The sequence below is a fragment of the Artibeus jamaicensis genome, unplaced genomic scaffold, assembly GCF_021234435.1.
Source record: "Artibeus jamaicensis isolate MK-2021 breed Jamaican fruit bat unplaced genomic scaffold, CSHL_Jam_final contig_589, whole genome shotgun sequence".
Classification (NCBI taxonomy): domain Eukaryota; kingdom Metazoa; phylum Chordata; class Mammalia; order Chiroptera; family Phyllostomidae; genus Artibeus; species Artibeus jamaicensis.
Window position 1 is genome coordinate 1125316 of NW_026521896.1, and position 19328 is coordinate 1144643.

Below are 19328 nucleotides of genomic sequence, written 5' to 3' on the forward strand. Positions count from 1 at the left end.
TATTTCATTTTTAGGTATCATATCTAAAAATGCCTTGGCTAACCCAAGTTATGAAGATTTACTCCTGTCTTTTTTTATTTATTTGTGTTATTTATTTGATTCTTCTTTTTTCTTAAATTAACTGGGGTGACATTGATTATTAAAATCATAAAGATTTCAGGTGTACGTTTCTATGATTATTTAGAAAATTAATTTATGGGCAAAGGATCCGAATAGACACTTTCCAAAGATGTACAAATGACCAATAAGCACATCGGAAGATGCTGAAACATGTTTTATCCTCAGGGAAATGCAAATCAAAGCCACGGTGATGTCAAATACTAACTACAAACCCAATCCCACTTCACACGCCCCAGGACGGCTGTAATCCAAAAGTCAGACGACAGTGAGTACTGGCCAGGAGGCGGAGGTCAGAGCGCTCGGCCCTCAGGGCAGGGATGCGGAATGGTGCAGCCCTTCTGGAAAAGTCTGGTGGGTGCTGAAAAGAGTGAGCCCAGAATTACCAAATGTGGGTCATTTCCACTCCCCAAAGGAAAGAAAGCATGTTCACAAAAAACTTCGTACACAGCAGCTTCGTGAACCATAGCCAGAAGGTGGAAATGACCCAAATGCCCATCAACTGATCAAAGAATAAAATAACAAATGTGGTGGATACATTACGAGGGAATACTATTCAGCCATAAATAGGATCGAAGTACCACAACGCAGCCAAACAGAGAAACCATTATGCTGAGTGAAAAAAGCCAAAGAAGACCACATATTATATGATTCCGTTTATATAAAGTATTCAGAATAAGCAATTTGATAGACAGAAAGTAGATTAGCGGTTGCCTGGGACTAGGAAGGTATACACGGGGCAACTGCTCTGTGTGCTGGTGCTTCTGGGCAGTGGGGAAAATGTCTTGGAATCAACTGTGTGAATGGTTCACAACTCTGTGAATATACTGAAAACCACTGAACTGTACACTTTAAGTGGATGAATGGAATCGTATGTGGTTATATCTCAAGAAAGGTGTGTGCCTGAGAGAGAGAAGTTTTCAGATTTCAGTTACTGCCTCTGCACCTACTATTCTGCCTCCTGAGATCTGACCGCAGGGGAAATGTCTGTGCTCCTAGGGCCGACCCCTCCCCTGCTCCCTCCCCTGCGACCCCTCCTCACCTTGTTAGGAACTTGGCTGCATCTTACAAACAAAAACAAAAGTTACAACCCTCAACACCTCTTCCCTCAGCAATTGTCTTTCCATTTCTTTGCTCTCCTTTGCAGCAAAACGTGAGTTACTCAGATTTACAGTCTCTTCCCATCTTCCCACAGGCCCGCTTAGATCAGAACAGTGTTTCCCCCCCTCCAACGGGGCTGCTTCTGTAGGGCGATCCTCGGTCCTCGCCTTACCTGACCTGCCACCAGAATTTGACACAGGTGCACTCACTCCTTCACTGACCTCAGTCAGTCTTACAGCTTCAAAACTCATGTGTTGACAGCTCCCAGACTTCTGCCTCCAGCACTGACCCCTCTCTGTGACCGGGGACTGGCACACCCAACCAGATTCCAGCATCCGGGGTTGGACGTGTTAAGGACATCTTGAACACAGCGTGTCACTACCTGAACCACCTGACGCCCGTGCCCCCGGTCGTGGGGAAGTCCGTCCTCTAGTGGCCCAGACCAAAAGCTTTCTTTCCTCACACCCCATCTGGTCCAAAAGGAAATCCTGTTGGCTCTGCCTTCAACACATATCTGGAACCTGACCCGCTCTCTGCACATCACCTCTCACTGAGACAGCCGGCCGCTCTCTATGGCTCTCATCTCGGTGGCAAGAGGGATCCTCTCAACAGGTGATTCAATCACACACACTTCTGTTCAACACCCTGCAGTCGCTTCCCACCTCACTGGGAGTACAGTCAGGGTCCTTGTCCTGCCTGGCAAGGCCCAGCTCGTGCTCCCCGCGGCTCCTGCAACCCCCAGCTCCGTGGCCTCCGTGGCAACACACAGCTCTGCCTCTTTGCTGTTTCTCACTCCTGCCTTAGGACTTTTCAGAACAGTGTCCTCTGCCTGGAGAATCTTTGCCTAGTTCAGGACCTCTCGACCTCAGCACTGTAAACATTTGGGGCCAGATAATGCTGTGTTGTAAGGGCTGCCCTATGCATCACAGGATGCTCAGCAGCATCCCTGGCCTGCACCCACTGGATGCCAGTGGCACCCCCAGACATTGCCAGGTGCCCCTGGGGGCACAACTGCCCCAGGTTGAGAGCCAGTGATCTAGATCATCTGTGTGGCCCGCACCCTCATTTCCCCCAGATACCGTCTTTGCTCACATCTCAGTTCTCACTCCCCAGTGAGGTCCACCCTCCCTCCAGCCCTCAGTGCTAACGCCCCCTTACCCTGCTGGCTTTTCAGAGCAACTACCATGTTGGCGCCATGGAGGCCGGGCTATTCCTCTGCCTTGTTTCTTCATCTATCCCCCAGCGCCTGCCACACAGCTAGTTCTCCACAAATATTTGTTGAATGAAGGGATCAGAAGATGCACTATGGTAAAACATAATAAAGTAAAAATACCAATTTACCTGAAAATTCATCTTAAATTTCTCAATAAATGAACTACAGTCCCAACACATTTTTCTATTGGCTATTACTGGAAACTTGGCCCAGTATTTCTAGAGCGCCTATAAAAGAATAAAAATGTGACAGCACACAAGAATAACGAGAGAAGACTCACCCTCTAAGATAGTAAAAATGTGTTCGTAAGCTACAGTCATTAAAATAGTGGGTTCTGGTACGACAATAAACAGAGTGAACCCAAAGAGTCCCAAAGCAGCCCCAGGAAATATGAGAACGAAGCAGATGATGAAGCTGGCCCTTTAAAGGAGAAGGTGAGAGTAGGTGCTCCTAGACGATGCTGGGACAGTTGGTCCTTTCACACCTGCAGTACACGCATGTCCTGCAGAAATGCAGCCGTGGTAATACCTGCGGGGAAACAGCTGGGGCGGTTAGGGGTTGCCTCTGGGCAGCTGGCCTGCCGGGCGAGGCACAGTGAGGAAGGAGGGTTTACCATAAACCTGTATTAGCTACGCTTTTTAAACTACATATAGTTGTTTTTTTTAAAAGCACTAAGCATGCCCCTCTTTAGCCTATCACATGGACAAAGATCTAAGAAGTAGAGATTTGCTGGTGAACAAAAAGGCACCCTCATGCACTGCTGGGTCTTTCTGGAAGGCGATTCGTTGGAAGTACGCAGTCTTCAAACCACGCGCATCTGTGCCAACAATTCCATTGCTGGGGATTTATTCCGAATGACAAAGGACTGCAGCAAGGACGGTCGCTCCGATGTTCTTTCAAACCGAAAAACAAAAATGAAAACCACCTAGGTGTACAAGGGGGGAACAGTTTGTATCAATGATGATAAATCCATCCAAAGGAATGCCGTGCGGGTGTCAGAAGGAGGAAGGAAATTGACCTCAGCCTTGGAGAGGCGTCCATGGCACATGAAGTGACGAAACAGGCCACGAACAGTAGGGATAAAAATGACTGCATTTTCATAAAATGCATATGACCTCTGAGTTTATGTACACAGAGTGCTTTAAACATTAGACACTTGCTCTCTGTGACAAGGTGCGGGAACCCCAGGTGCAGAGAGGGGCTGGGTGGCGAGGTGTGTTTTCCTACCTTTACTCTTGTGATAGCATTCCTTCAGGGAATTGCTAAGACTCATGAAGGTGGAAGCAGCAATGTTGAGGTGAGGTCCTCTGGACGTGGGGTGGGAGTCTGCACAGGCCCCTTTGCCACCCCCTCATCCACTGAGCCTCAAACCGAGTGGCCCAAGTGGCCTGGGATGAGCTTGTGAGTATCCAGCCACACTCAGCTGCGCAGTCCCCATGGTGAAACGCTCTTTCATCAGATGGGGGTGGGGTTCCAAGACAGAGGCATCCACGGCCTGCAGGCTCAGCAGCTGCGGTCCCACCCAGGGGCTCTGGCCCTCACTTTCCAGGTGGGGAAGTATCCACTTTGCCAGTGAAGCCCTAGGCTCCAAAGTCCTCTGGCCCAGAAGCCAAATGCAGTTCAGAGACATATTGTTTGGTCAGTGCAGGGCCTCGATTTTAAATTTTGAATGTGCCTCCAGACTTTAGAAGGGAAGCTATTACACATGAAATCTACCATCTGGTCACACTGAACCCCTGCCCTTCCTGTGATGATGGCTGGCTGAGCTCCACTGCCCCCTTCACAGAGGCAAGTGCCCCTAGGTATCCCTGGGCCGCACCACAGCCCTGCCTGGCTGCACCGGGGACTGAATTTCCCACCTGGGCTGTTCAGGTCTGGGCTGCCTCACGCTCTCTTCCCACGTTACCAGGGCCCTGTCCCCCACCACAGTCAGCTGTGAGAGCAAAGGCCTGCATCCCAGGGCCCTGTCCCTGTTTTCCCTGCCCCTTTGGGACATTGAGATTTCTGTTGTAGAAAATTCCTGCAAGTCCACCTGCACCCAGAGCCTATGGTGTGGCCCCTGGGACCCAGAGCAGCCCTTTGGCCCTGTTGCCGCTCCTACACTGCTCAGGGGACCTGGACTGAGGCCGAGACCTGGTCGGTGCCTCACCCCAGCCCTGGGCTCACAAAGGTGACACAGAACAGAAACAAACAACCCTGGTCCTTAGGAACTCTGATCCTAGCACGTGACAGTCACCTGGCAGCTAGGTTAGGAAAACCGGAAACCCCCAGGAACTGCTGTCGTGGGCTGAGTTCCCTGGGAACTCGGGCTTTACTGGGGAAGGGATGGGTGCCTTCTCTGCCAGGGCAGGGACAGGCGGAGGGGAAGGCTGCCACGCCTCAAAATGGGGACAGGGCGCTTCCGGTCTGGGTGTGTCCCATCAGCCAGTCACGGGACGCAGGAGTCCCGTAGCCTTGGCCAAGGAGCACCCTCCTTGTGAAGCTGAGGACGGTCCTTGTTCCAGGTGCCACTGGGAGCACCAGCAGCTGATTTCCCAGCAGCCCCCACGGAAGGTGGAGCTCCCCAAGGTCAGCGGGAAAGCGTCCCGGGCTTGGTGCCAGGTGAGAGACAGAGGGCTCCTCACCGGAGGGGGACGGGCTGTGAGAGAGGCCCTCGCAGGCGGGGCCCACAGGGAAGACCAGAGATTCAAAGTCAGGAGAACGCACTGAAAATTCAGTCACATTCCGGCATTTATTTGAAACAGAACATTAATTCTGACTGTCATTAGAGTCCATTTCAATTTTGTAATAACATAAAAAGTTAAGAGTCTAATTTATTCATACAAATCTTGTTAGCATCCAATTTCCAAATAATGTAACATATTCCTTAAAAAGCTGACAAAGCAGGAGAAATTAAGAACGTAAAAGAAGACATCCATGGGCGCTCATGGCTGCGGAGCCCAAGGTGAGGAGGGGGGAGCAGGGTGGCTCCAGGAAGGGCTGGAGGCTGGAGAGGCAGCTGGAGCCAGGGACCGGGCTGGGCTCCCATCACGCCCCAAACCGCCCCAAGACACCGTGGGGGCTCCTCCCTGCCGCCCGCCCACCCCCACGCTGCCCTTCCCGTTCCTCAGACAGCTCCTAGCACTTTCCTCAGCGAATCCATCCGTGAGAGCCGTAACTCCTCCTAATTACACGGCTGCGGTGTTTGTACTAGATAGCTGTCACCCTGTAATTTACCCATACACGGGTTTTAATTGTGCATTAATCTTTCCTACACGCCACTCCTCTGCTAGAATCTGTAACAGCAGCCGTTCGGGCCATTTCGTTTACTCCCCAACCCCAGATAGCTGATAAATGTAATTGCAGATTGTCCCTCCCCTTCTCTGCCAGGATTACCTGACCCGTGCTGGGGCTGGAGAGGCCCCTGTCACCCGCCGGCCACCTTTAAACACAAGAGCAGACTGTTCGGTGGCTGACAAACTTCAGAGGACAGGTCAGCAGCAACAGACAGCCTTCCGGTCACCTGTCACATGCTCCCTGGGCACCCCTGCTCACATCCTTTCTCTCAAGCTCCGGCCTCAAGGGTGCTCGGAGCTCACGCTTGGGGACTATTCTCCCAAGGCTTGAAGGGCAACGTGTGAACCTAAGGAATCCACCAGGTTGGAGGTTCCAAAGTCACTTGGAAAACCACGAAGGAGAACTATGAATTACAAAGCCCTGGATGGCTGCCAGGGCCCCAGGAAGCTACATTTAGCATATCATTCTCCTAGCAGCAGGAGGAAACCTTAACTCCCTTTCCAAGGGAATTTGAATGGAATTTGTTACAAGAACATTGTGATTGAAATATCACCAATTGGCTTTTCATGACAACTCTGCAATAGATTGCAATTGCAGTGGGGTGCCTGCGAATGTGAGTGTGTGTGTGTGCGTGTGTGTGCGTGTGTGTATGGGGGGGGGCGGCTGTTGTGTTCTCCAGCTGGCCGAGATGGCTGTAAGAGAGCCCCATACAATATTTATGAAATCCAGATGAAGCCCTACACTGGCAAAGACCTGATATCATAACACAGATTTCAAAAACGCCCTGACATTTGCCCAAGATCAAACTCCCCCTGGCGAAAGCCCAGGAGGCTTTGTGCTGACAGCGTCTGTGCACGCACCTCCTCCAGCGACCTTCTTTATTAAGCCCAGATAATTAACACTGGGACGAACTGAGTTGGGCGAAGGGGATGGATACCATGTTAGTACACGTTTCCTTGGTGGAAAATAGGAGCTTTCAGTGGAGAAAGACAGGAGTTTTGATCATCTTTATCGTTAACTCCTTTCTGACTTGCAAAACGAAGCTTGAAGGTCTGCTCCCCGAGGTTCTGACTGCAGACTGGCAGGAACAGAGACAGCTGCACTGATCCCGCACTGGTCGTCGACCACACCGAGCGCAGGGCATGGGCTGCTCAGAGCCATGGCCCTCTTTCAGGCACAACCTTTGGCTCCTTTTCAGACGGGTGTCTCTGGCCCTGCATGTCCTGGGTTACAAGTTAGTTCCAAAGTGGTCCTTCAGGGCATCCTCCGCCCCAAAGGGCTCCTTCTACTTGTCTCTGCCAAGGCTTTGGAGACACAGGCTCCCAGGACCAGGACCCAGAGTGGGGCAGTGCTGCATGGCATCCAAGCCCGAATCCCCAGAGACTGTTTACCAGTAAAAGGCAGGGGCGATTTAGTTGCTTTTTGATAAACACTTCACACCACTGCACATCCTAAGAGAAGCAAAATACTTGTCAAGCACGCATCTTTATGAGCTATCCGCCTATAAACCTCTCGCGAAAGGTCGGTGCTTAATGTTGCTTTGGCAGTAAACTGGCGCGGGTGTGCGGGTCTGCTGCATCAAATTAGCATCGACCCGCAAAACGTTACCGAACGATTCCTCAAATCTGCCAAGTCTTCAAATCAATTTTGGAGAAAGTGTCAAGGTTTTAAAAAAAACTTTGATAAACCTTTCATATTAGTTATCACAGAAGAGCATAAACCTTTCTAATCTGTCTTCCCACAAAAGAAGGTGTTGTTTTTCCCAAACTGCTTCTAGCCTCCTCCATCTTGGCACGCCGGCCTCCGTGCCACATAAACGAGGTGTGCTGTGCGCTCTCTGTCGCCCTGTTTTGGAGCAACTGGCGTGTGGCCCACACTGTCCATGTTCCCTCATCTGGCAGTGGGGAGAGAATTTCTAGCAGCAGCAGCAGGTCAAAGTTCTTACCCCGGCCCTGAGCTCCCGGAAACCTTCCCAGCGAACTCTGCTCGCTGCTCTGCGCCTTCATGCTTGTGTCCATTAGACCCCAGTCTCCTGGGAGCTCAGCGCTCCTCCTTCCCCGAAGGCTTCATACTGCTGATGCTGGTGGGTGGCAGGGAGGCCCTGAGTGGCCCATGAGGTCACACCTCCCACCTCCCCATCTCTGAGGACCAGCCCAGGCCTCCCTCCTCTGTGGAGCACCCAGCAGATGCCCCAGCCAGAACCTTTGCCCTCACTCTCCAGCCTCAGAGCCCTCGGCCACCCCAGCCGCACCCCCTGGTTGCATCAGAGCTGACTGCGAATCTGCCTCTCTCCCCTAGGGGCAACGGCTGGGCAGAACCTGGATTTCAACCTGAGGGATCTGACCCAGAGCTCCCACCCCCCAGGCCAGGCTGCTTTCCAAATAAATATGTCAGATGTGAGCAGAAAGGGAACAAGACACAGCTAAAGAAAGGAGGCTGTGTCATGGTCCCCATCAAAACGTGATGTAGCAGGAGTGGATGAGGTGGACACAGACACAGCCCCTGGCCTTCGCTGGACCAGAGGGCATGTCATCCACAAAAAGGTTATGTGGAAAAGCTGAGGGGCGCTCAGTGGATTGAGCACAGGCCTGCAAATCAAAAGGTCGCTGGTTCGATTCCTTGTCAGGGCACATGCCTGGATTGTGGGCCAGTTGGGGACATGTGAGAGACAGCCGTTCAATGTGTCTTTCCTCTCTCTCTTCTCTGCCCTGTCTCTGAAAATAGATAAATAAAATCTTTAAAAAAAGAAAGAAAACGAGAAGCTGAGGAGGCTAAAAGGAGGAGGGATGGAATGCTGTTTGGGGGCAGGGGTAGTGTTTGGGGGCTTCTCCAGAGGGACCCAATAACAGATAAGCCCCTCGGGAAAGAGGTCACCCCGGGGGTGCTCCCCGACAGCCAGTGCCTGGAGTGCAGGGCATGAGCACGGCCCCGGGGGCGCCGGCACAGAGCCCGGGGCCTGGAACTGCAGGCCTGGCTGGAAGCTGGCTTTGGAGAAGGGGGAGGTCATTTGGAGGCACAGAGCCCCAGAACAGGACACCGTTCTAGGGTGTGAGAGCCCAACTTCCAGAACCCTCCCCACAGCAGCCCAGGCTCCCAACAAGTCCTGGTCAAGTCGGCTGAGGAGGGAGAGGGCAGAAGCCCACAGGTAGCACTTGGTCCTCTAGACCTTCATTCAGTGGGTATTTTCAGGACCCCACTCTGTGTCAGGACTGTTCTAGGCACTGGGACACAGCAGTGAGCATGACAAACAAGGTGGTCTCAGTGATCATGAAATCCGTGAAGGAAAAGAAAAACAGTGAGCCCCGAAGAGACCGATGGACCACAGGGGTTCATGTGGTGACTCGGGGCTGGGGTAGGGCCCAGCATCTGCAGCCCTGGTGAGCTCCCCGGGTGATTTGGGGCAGGAGGCGGGGTTCCCGGCCTCACCTGGAAAAGCACTGCCTACACTTCACTCACTGCCTTCCAGGTTCACCCTTGCCCAGCAGGGCAAATCACCAGCGCCCCCACCATTTAAGACATCTACAATTTGGAGATAGAAGGGAATTTTCCAATTTGTTGAATAACGCTTTCAATCTCAAAACATTTTTTGGCAAAAAAAAAACCAAAACTGTATGAGTCATCTGAAAGATAAAAGTAAACCACAGCGAGATACCTCTACATATTCATAGAACAGCTGAAATGTGAAAGGCCAACGACAGGAAGTGTTAGAAAGGGCCTGGGGCGACCGGAGCGCTCACGTGAAAGGGCCAGCGTCTGACGACACCTGCAAAGGACGGACGCGGGCACCCAGCACCGCCCTTCCAGATGGTCACTTATTCAAACGTGTGCGTGTGCTCACGGGACACGGGCAGGAATGTGCCCCACAGCAGCGCTGTCCCTAAGAGCCCAAAACTCTGAACAATCCAAGTGTCACTCAGAGGAGAATGGATAAATTAGTTGGGTATATTCACACAATGGAATCTCAGTAAAAAGAGTGAACAAACCACAACTACTCACAGCAATGTGGATGAATCTCACAAACGATGGTAAGCCAGACACAAAAGTGTACAGATGTATGATTTCACTTATGTCAAATTCAAGGAAAACCGAGCGGTGTTATTACGAGGAGAACAATTGCTGTGGGAGAGGGGAGGTGCCTGGAAGGAGTCGTGGGGGCCTCCGGGCCACTGGTCCTGTTCCGATTCCTTGTCTGGTGCTGGCACACGGGCCGGTTTTGTTTGCGGGTGTTCACTATATTGTACACACAACCTGTGCACTTTTTGGTGTGCAGAATGTATTTGGAATAAAAACAAATTTTAAAAGATTTCATTTACTTATTTTCGGAGAGCAGGGGAGGGAAGGAGAAAAGGGGGGAGAAGCACCCATGTGTTGCTGCCCACCGAGTGCCCCCTCCTGTGGACCTGGCCGCAGCCCAGGCACGTGCCTTCCCTCTGGTTCACAGGCCTGTGCTCAAGCCACTGAGTCACACCAGCCAGGGCCGGAATAAACAATGTCAATGTACTGAATGCATAACAGGACAAGGCCACAGATAGGAAACTGCTCAGAAAGGGCAGGACTCATGGGGACTCGCCAGTGGAAGTCACGTGCCCTTTCACAAGCCTTTGTCACATCACCAGGCAGCGTCACTGACTGACATGCTTCCTTGCACCTGAGACAGAGAGGGACTGAGCCTCAGGTGAGAGACCAAACTCAGGAGATGATAGTGTTAATAATGACAACACTAGAAGGCAGCCGCCTTTGACTGGGGTCTGGCCGGCTGCTGGGCACATGGCTCCTAGGGGGTTTCTACTGCTACCCCCATCTTACAGAGGAGGAGACTGAGCCCCCAGCCCACACAGTGAGTGTGTGGTGAAGCTGAGACCTGAACCCCGGCAGCTGGACTCCAGGCGCTGCCTTCGGCCACACCCCCTACGTGAGGGGTTGTGTGAGGTGGATCTGGTTGCCATGGTTGTCAGTTGACACTTCAACTCATGGCAGAGGGAACTGAGAAGACTTGAATAATAAGCAAAGATTGTGCTTTCACAGGGATGAATGGTCACGAAATTGAATTTGTAGATAAGGCCAACCCCCAGGAGGGGAAATAACAGCAATGGAGCTGGAGGCCCAAAAGCTAAGAGGGGAGGTGGCAGGATGGACGCAGTATAAAGAGGGGCGGTTGACCATGTACACAGAGGCAGAGATCCATTCCTGGTGGCTATCCTGAGAAAAAGGTGTGTGCATGGCTGTGATGAGGGATGGCAAGGTGCCGTGACCATGGACAGCGGGCAGCCTCTGTGCCCCTTGGGGGCTGCCGGCGCGGCCCCCAAGCACAGTGGGGGAGGGGCACCCAGTGGGGGAGGCCACAGTCCCTCACCACACCCCACATGCACAGCACTCCCAGCTCTGAGCCGGTCTCTGCTGAAGGGGCTGCAGCGAGGCACAGGACGGCTGAGGGGACACCAAGAAAAGCTCCTTGGAAGCAAGACTTCAGTTGAACCGAGATGTGCATGTGGGAGGGGAGAAACGAGTACTCCTGGTGTGGGGAGCAGAAGGAGCCTCGAACACAGGCCTCCGCCAGCCACAGGCTGGACGCATGGCCCCCCAGCCCCACCAGTGGACAGAGTGCCTGCTCTGACCGCTGGCTCAATCAGCTCAGACAGAGGCTTGTGTAACGCATGACTCAACCAGTGCAGAGAGGCTGCCTGAATCGTGTGCTGAGCTCAACCAGTGTAAACAGACAGCCTGCAGCAAGAACCAGGCTCACGCGGTGTAGACAGTGCCTGCTTTGTGCACTGGCTTGCCCAGTGCGGACAGACTGCATGGAGCACTGGACTCAACACCCTCAGCTCTGGGAGACAGAACCTGATGCATGCACGGGGCCCCTGTGTGAATGGAAGTGAGGGTCTGGGCTAAGCTCGGACACAGGGGAGTTCAGCGAGCCAGACAGAGTTTGGGAGCTGTGAACCTCGTGCAGAGACGCCAGCAGCGGGCAGGGCAGGCACTGGCTACATGGAAGGTGCTCATACCCTGGACTCAACCAGTGCAGACATTACACTGCATTGCACACTGGCTCCACCGGGGTAGACAGACTGCACAGTTCAGCCCACTCTACCTGCCGGCAGCAACCAGTGAGAATCTTCTCCATGCCCATCTTATCAAGCAAGGCCAACACAGCCAGAGACGGCACTATTCCCACAGGCATGGTGACCTGCCTGTGTGTGCCCGGCCTCCTCTGGGCCTGGCAGGAGGCTCTGCACATGCAGTGACCCCTGCCGGTGTCTGCTGGGCGCCTGGATGCTCCCCTCAGGAGCACAGGAAGCAAAACCCCCACATCTCAGGGCTGAAGGAGGGTCTCAGAACTCACGGCACTGGGCAGATGGGTCTTGTCCTGGGAAATGAGTCAGCCCCCACAAAGAGGTAACGTTGAAGGTGGGGAGCACTTGTCTGCCAAGTACAAGTCAACCTGTGCTCCAGCTAGGGGCTGCTGGCAGAGGGGCTCTCCTGTGTCACCTTTCTGCTGGTGAGTACCTGGGCATGTCCACTGGTCCACGGAGGCTGGAACAGGGAGGAAGGCCAGTCTGATGAGTCCACTTTCCACGCAATGAGCCCATGGGTTGGAGAAATCAGCCCAGACAGGCCAGGGGTCCAAGCAGTAGATCTGTACCTCCTAGTATCCTCTTTTTGGCTTTCATCCCTCCTGTCCCTGAGTCTGGCCCAGCCAGGGAGGACCTGGCTCAGGCCCAGGTAGAGTGAGGACAAGGTGACAGTGACCTGGGCTGGTGCCTGCAGCTCAGCAGCTACTCAGATCAGGGCCTTCAGCCAGCAGCGTGGGCACAATGGGAAGCGGGGTGACTCAGACCTACTGTACCACTCCAGCCATGGAAGACAGAGCTGCAAGGACCCTGTGATGTCCACAGGGATGCCAGGGCCTAAGCTGAGCTACAGACAGCCACAGAGGGGCGCACCAACGTCCCAGGGTATTTGGGAGCTCTGAGCCTTGGGCAGAGACCCTCGAAGAAGGCGGGAGCAGGTGCAGACTCACAGCCACAGGTGGAAAAGGAAAGAAAAGGAGAGAGGGCTGGCAATAAGGGAAGGGCAGGTGCCAGCTGGCTGCCAGGCCATATGCAAGTGGGTGGCAGGTAAAGGACTTACCAGGGCACGAGGAAGCTAAGTGGATGGCACACAGGCCAAGAGAAATGTGGGCATTGGAGAAGCGTGTCATTGGGAGAGATCACTGGGCACAGGGTACGGGGCTGGCATTTACTGAGTGCTCACAGTGAGCCAGGGCTAAATGGTGACCACATGGGGAAAGGCAGCAGAAGACCCAACAGCTTAGAGGAAAGCTAGAAGATGGGCTAGGTGGGCAGGGGCACAGAGGCAGGGTCACACGAGCAGCTACTGGACCCCCTCCAGCCCTGAAGGACGTACATAACTCAACAAGAGTGGACAGGCACTTGGTCCAGGCAGCCCTGCCTCAGAGTACCAACAGCTCCCAGCCCTGACCCAGCAGCCTCAGCCCCAACCAGCCACTCCGTCTCCTCCCCCACCTAATCTAGCATCGAGCCCTGGTGGATGCATGCCCAGCCCTGCTTCTTTAGGGCCATGGTCACCTTCTTCCAGGGTTACTGCAGCTCTCTCCTCACTGGACTCCTTCCTCTGCAGCAGCTGGTAGAGTCAAGTCCCCAGGCCCCCCACCTCCACCAACCGTCAAAGCCCCGTGGGGCCAGAGCTCCGCCTGTCTCCAACCACATCTCTCCTCTTTCAGTCACAGCTCCTGAACAGTGCCCGATGCTCCCTCTCGTTCACTCACATTTGGTGCCACACAAGCTCTCTCTGTCCCTTCCTCCCACCCCTCCCTGTTTAGCGCCAGCTTCTTCGGGTCTCAGCTGAGAGTCCCCTCCTCAGGGGGTCCTCCTGACCCCTCAGTGTGGGCCAGATCACTCTGCTGTGGGTCTCATACTCTCCCCTGGCTGTGCCCTTCCTGTGTTTGTTGTTACTTCGAATCCTTAACATGATTGTTAAGGTGTTTAGTGATCGTGTTGCTGGCAGAGCCTGCATCTGTGAGTGATGAAGGAGCAATGAGGAACTTCCTGTCCCACAAGACTACAAACCTCACAAGGGCAATGGCCATGCTTGTTTCTCTCCTCTTGTGTCCCCTGGCACAATGGCAGACACCTAACACATGCCCAACACGTGTCCACTGACAGCAGAACAAAGGAGATGGGCACCGGGTCTGACACGGACAGCGTGGGACAGAGGGTCCATTGGCTTCAGGTTTCAGCACTGACAACTCTCGTTTAGTTCAAGTAAATGTCACCCACCAGGGCCAGCTCTGGTGGCTTGCCCTCAGCCACGGGCAACAAGAAGTGCTGAGCTCAACAGTGCGTGGCACTCAGGGTGGGAGGTCACTGGCCTGGGAGTGCAGCCATGCCTGCCACGCGCAGCACCTTACCTCCTGCACACAGACACTCTGACTCCCTGCAAGGTGACATCAGGGTAGCTGGTCGGTGTCAACCTACCCGAACGCAGGCTTCCCCATGCCGTCAGTGTCCGAGGCCACCTTTATGGCCTTGGGTGCGGGGTAGAGGTCCAGACCACAAATGACAGGGAGTTGGGTATGGGGCGAAAGTCACAACATCATCCCATGACCAACTCGCAAGTGTTGTTTTCTGCCACGGTGATGGGCTGACGGCAGGGTCACGCATCCTCCAGCCAGGAAGGAATGAGATGGTGTGTCCCGTGTCCCCCCCCACCGGAGCTAACACAGCCCTGGCCCTTGATGGTCCCAGCCCAGGGTTTCCTCTGCCTTTGAGCAGACTTTTCCCAGGAGGGAGGGACCAGAGCTGCCCTGGAATCAGGCCAGTCTTGGCTGTGACTCCAAAACAGTGTCCGGGAGCCTACTATGGCCACACTGTCCCCACACAGGCCGCCTTCCCCAGCAAGTTCCTGGGGCTCCAGGACAACACTGCCATAAACACACCCAGAGGACTATCCTCGATTTTCCTGTCTTAATTTCTTGGTGTCCCACGGCAGGGCCACACTGATCTCCCTGGGACAGCACTTCACAAATCTCTGGTTTGTACTTCATTGTCTTCCGGCTAAAGGGCTAGCCACGTGTTTCCCACAGTGTTTACTGACTCTCACTGCCAAGGTTGCTCATTAAAGAGATGCCATAAACTCGAGTCCATGCTCCTGTGCATAGGTTCCGTCCCTGCTCTACACGTCTCCCACAGGGCTGCCACACACTGGTGAGTCAGGGAAGCACAGCCGATGCCGGGAAGACTCCAGGCCAGGCAGGCGGTGGGGCAGCACCCCTTCTCTGCCAGCCCCCCCAAGACTCCAGAGCTCACCTCCAGGGCCTCCACACAGATGCATCAGCAAACAATGATAAAAAGCTCTAAGTGACCATCTCTACAATCTGAAAACCGCAAAAAGCCCATCGGGCCCACGCCGGCACAAACTGGGAGTAAAGAGCATGATGTTTTCAATCAGGTGAATCTGACTTTCCTCCTTTCAAACTGAAAGCACACTCTGAGATGAACCCACCAGGCATACGTTCCCAACAACCATACGGAAAAAAAAAAAAGTTTCCCAGACTTATTAGCTTCCATAAACAGAGCTTTGAATAAATGTTTAAAAAATGAAATTCCCTTGATATTCTGTAATCAGTAAATGTTCATTACGGAAACACAGCAAATACGCCTGAAATTTCCCAAGTGGCATTCTGGCTACAAGATTAAAAAGGCAACCCCGGCAGCGGGCGGAGTTACATGGCGACCCCCTCGGTGGCAGTCCAGGGGGGCTCGGCCAGACCCCGGAGGTCAGACAGGCCCGCCCCTCCCCCAGCTGGAGCAGCGTCAGAAGATGCTCCTTTTGCGCCCACGCAAGCAATTTACAAATGAGCCCCCAACACTGGCTGATTGATGTCTCTCTATAAATAATTAATTCTTGACCTTGCTTTAAGAAAGCCTTGACTTTTTAATTTGGGGTCTTTTTAGCAATCAATACCTGGGCAAAATAATTCACTCTTGTGGAGTCTGACTCCAGGTAAGTAAAATCAATAAAGCCGTGCCATCTGTACGTCCCAGGATGAACAGGCCAGGCGACGAGATGGGGTCCGACTTTGAGGTTTTCTGTGTTCAACGCTGTTGAATTACTGATCATCCTACAAGGCTCCATCTCTTCAGGTCTGATATTTCTCCTGTGGGCCATTCCACAGAGGCAAGTCCGATGGAGGCTGTAGAATGTGCTTCCGCTGGCCCCACCCAGGACGCCCCAGACCTTGTCCTGCCGTGTACAGTGGCCTGTATGGATTAAAGCAGGGTCTCCTGAAGGGACCAGAGTGTCACACCTCCCTGCAGCCTGCCTTGCCTTTGGGACAGGGAGAGAGGGTGAGCAGCAGATGCCATGACAGCCGAGGTATTTTTAAGAGGACTCTGACGCTTCTGCTATACTGGAGCAGGACTCCAGGCGAGTGTGTAACTGGTGGAGGTGTGTGCGTGCGTGTGTGCAGGAGTGTGGGAGCAGGACTTGGGCAGGACTAAGGGCAGGACTTAAGAAAAGTACCCCCCCCCATGGGCCAGGGCCAAGGTGAACTCAGCTGTGACAGCTCACCCACAGAGAGAGGGCTTGGAAGTGCACCTTGTAAACACCCAGAGGTTCAGAAGGGGCCGGTCTGCCGCTTACCCCTTTACCATTGTCCCTCCCACCGTCCACTCCAGAGAGGCTGGGGCCCCTTTCATTCCACCGCATCTCGCTCCTGCTCTGCCGCCGGGAGTAAATTCGGGCCAAGCACACAGTCAGGGCCCCGATGCCCATTCTCCCTAGTACAGCCAGTCTCGGCTGAGGGAGGAGGCCCAAGAAACCGGGGTCCCCCTCGAAACCAGAGACTGCTGCGGGACAGGGAGTCCCAAGATGGGCCCGCCCTTCTAGGTCAGGTCAGACAACCGGTGCCCACAGCGGAGAACGCCGTGCAGCTGCCGCACCAGCTCTGGGTGAGGGTCGCTGGGCCCGGAGACCAGCGGCGCCGTGGAAGTTAGGGCGGGGACAGTCCGGCGCCCGGGAAGGGAGAGAAATCCCCTCCTAAACAAGCGCCAGCACAGGCACTGCCGAACCCCGCACAGGCGGCGCCTTCGCCCGGCGCGGCCGACCTCCGCTGAGACCAGAACTGGTGCGCAGAAGTAGAAACCAGCAGCCGGGGTTGCCGCCGCCACCGCAGCGTGGCTGAGTCCCGCGGCAAAGCGGATTTCTTCACCACCCACGGGAGCCGCCCGAGACTCCGACTCCCGCAGTCCAGCACGCACACACCTTCACCAATCACGGATGCGAACACACTCGCCTCGAGTACGAAACAGGCCGGTGCCCAGGAGAGGCTCTGGGTGGGGACGCGCACGATGGAGCGACGGACAGGGCACCTTTCACGGCACGGTACGAAGCCGAGGCGGCCTCTAACTCCTCCCTGGTCCCTGCCCACCACAACTCGCCCCGGAGTCCCAGTCCGGAGAGCGCGGGAAAGCCCTGGGCGCTCTAGCCCGGCCCTCTCTAAGTCCGTTGCTGCCTCCCCGCGCCGAGCACCCAGAGCTGGGAAGAGGAGCAGAGGATTCGCAGGGATCCAGGGAGCCAGAGGGGCGGCAGTTCACCCACACGCGGCAAGTGAAATCCAAGAAGCAAAAGTCTAATTAAAGTTCCCACTACAGGAGCGGGTTCCCACTACTGGAACCGGTCCCCAAAGTGCTGCCGGATCAGAACCCTGCGCACCCCTCTCCGCCCACCGCCTCGGACTCGTATCCACGTCGGTGCACAGGGATGCGGCACAGTGCAGTCCTGTGCCCTCTCAGGACCCTTCACCGCGCTGCCGCGGCTGTGACCCTGCACAGGGCGGGGCCAGGGTGGTGCGGGGGCGCAGCGCACTTACCTGGCGCAGCCCGCACTCGCGGGGCCGCGGGCGCCTCCAGCCCCGGCGCAGTCCTCCGCGGCGAATCCTTGGCTCTGGGGCTCCCGGGAAGCAAGGAGGACCTCCGCCCCAGCTGCGTTAGGGCCGGGTGCCTGCTCCCGCTCCCAGTGGTGGGTGAGGCGGGAGGCGTGCTGCCGGCGGCCGGAGCGCATAGGTGAGGGAGAGGGCACGGCGGGCGTGTTCCTCCCCGGCCCGGGTCCCAGTCCGTCTGCCGCCTCCCACCTCCCGCTGTCTCCTTCTCCTTTCTCTTCCCAACAGCGCCGCCGGAGCCGGCTTGAGCGCCGGGTAGGCTCCCAGCGAAGTACCAGCGAAGCCTTCCGCAGGGCTGGAAATAGCGCCGCACCCGCCCGGCGCCCCGCCCCCGGTCTGGGCCCCGCCCCGCCGTGGTGCCCGTTACCGCGGGGGCCGGGCACGGAGGGAATCACTCCTGGGATCTGCCGGCCGCTTCTGCGAGCGGCGCCCACGCGCACTCTGCGCTCTCGCGGCCCCACGGGCTGAGCACTGGGAAGGAGCCGCCGCTGGGCGCGGCCGGAGTGGGGGGGGGGGCGGGGAGTCGTGTCTTGGGCCTCGCGCGGCTGCGGGGTTCCCTGAGATCTGGCCTCCTGGCTGTCACTTATCTCCAGGCGGCGGTCAGAGTGCTGCCACTGCTCCCGTGGGTCGCACGCCCGCTCCGGGAAACAACAAGGCGTCGCCAGAGTGAGCCATGCCCACAGCTGGGCAGTGGTGGGGGCCTGGACCCCACGGTTTGGGAGCACGGGGCTTGCGAAACACACAGGATTGATTCCGAGAACGATTCTGAGAAATCCAGCCTTAGTGAAATTCCGTCAAGGTCTTGGGCTGCTTCAGCCCTCTGTCCATGGCAATGACCAAATTCTTAGGGCTATAGATTCAGCCGAAAAAGTGCCCCATGACCCAGGCTCGCCCTTGAGGGCTGCCTCCTTGAGCTGGGAAGGGGATGCGCCAGATCCACAGCCACACAGTACCAGCACGGAACAGGGATGGGAAGGGGCATGGGACTCTGATTCCAGCTCTTGATCTTCTAGAGAAGAGGTAGCTCCCCCCACCCCCACCCCGTGCAGGGGCATGAGCAGGGGCCGGGAAGGAGGCCGGGCAGGCTTCTCACAGGAAATAGGTGAAGCTATGTAAATCAGTCACCTTTTAGTCTAGCAGGGACATCCAGTATTTTTTTTTAAACCTTCAGAGAAACCTTTAGTACATTAGGTGAGGGGTACTTACCCTCCTCCCATTTTATCTGCTGCTTCATTGGCCTTGTGACCCCACCCAGCTGACGGAGAGTGCAGGATGAAGCTGGGGACTGGGGCGGACTCGTGGCCCTGGAAGGGCCAGAGAAAGCAGGGCTGGGGCAGCCCTGGTAGAGAGCGGAGCCTCTCCTGAGGAAGAGTTGGGCACTTCCAGAACCAGGGCTCTGGAAGGCCTGGGTGGCACCCAGAGTCTGCCCCAGGCAGCCCCGAGGCCACCTGCAGGCCGAGGTAAGCCCCTGGTTCTCAGAGACAGAGCAGGAAAGGTGAGATGCAGAGCCAGGACCGGGCTCTGATTCCAAAGTGACCTAAGTGCAGTGCTGGGGTCCCTCTCACAGACTCTGAGGGAGGACACTCTGGCTACCTCAGGGCACTGGCCCAGCCTCGCTCCATTGGCTGCGGGGATGGGGCCTGTATATGGCGGAAATCA

General features: G+C 55.4%; 1 protein-coding gene across 1 annotated transcript in view; it reads right to left on the reverse strand.

Annotated features, from left to right (window-relative positions):
• The window catches only part of CHST8 (carbohydrate sulfotransferase 8), a 104242-nt gene extending 86325 nt beyond the window's left edge, over positions 1 to 17917 (reverse strand). Inside the window, exon 1 of the mRNA XM_053670554.1 lies at positions 17601 to 17917. The gene's annotated coding sequence lies outside the window, so the exon portion shown is untranslated. The remainder of the gene's footprint in view (positions 1 to 17600) is intronic.
• Between the last annotated feature and the right edge of the window lie 1411 nt (positions 17918 to 19328).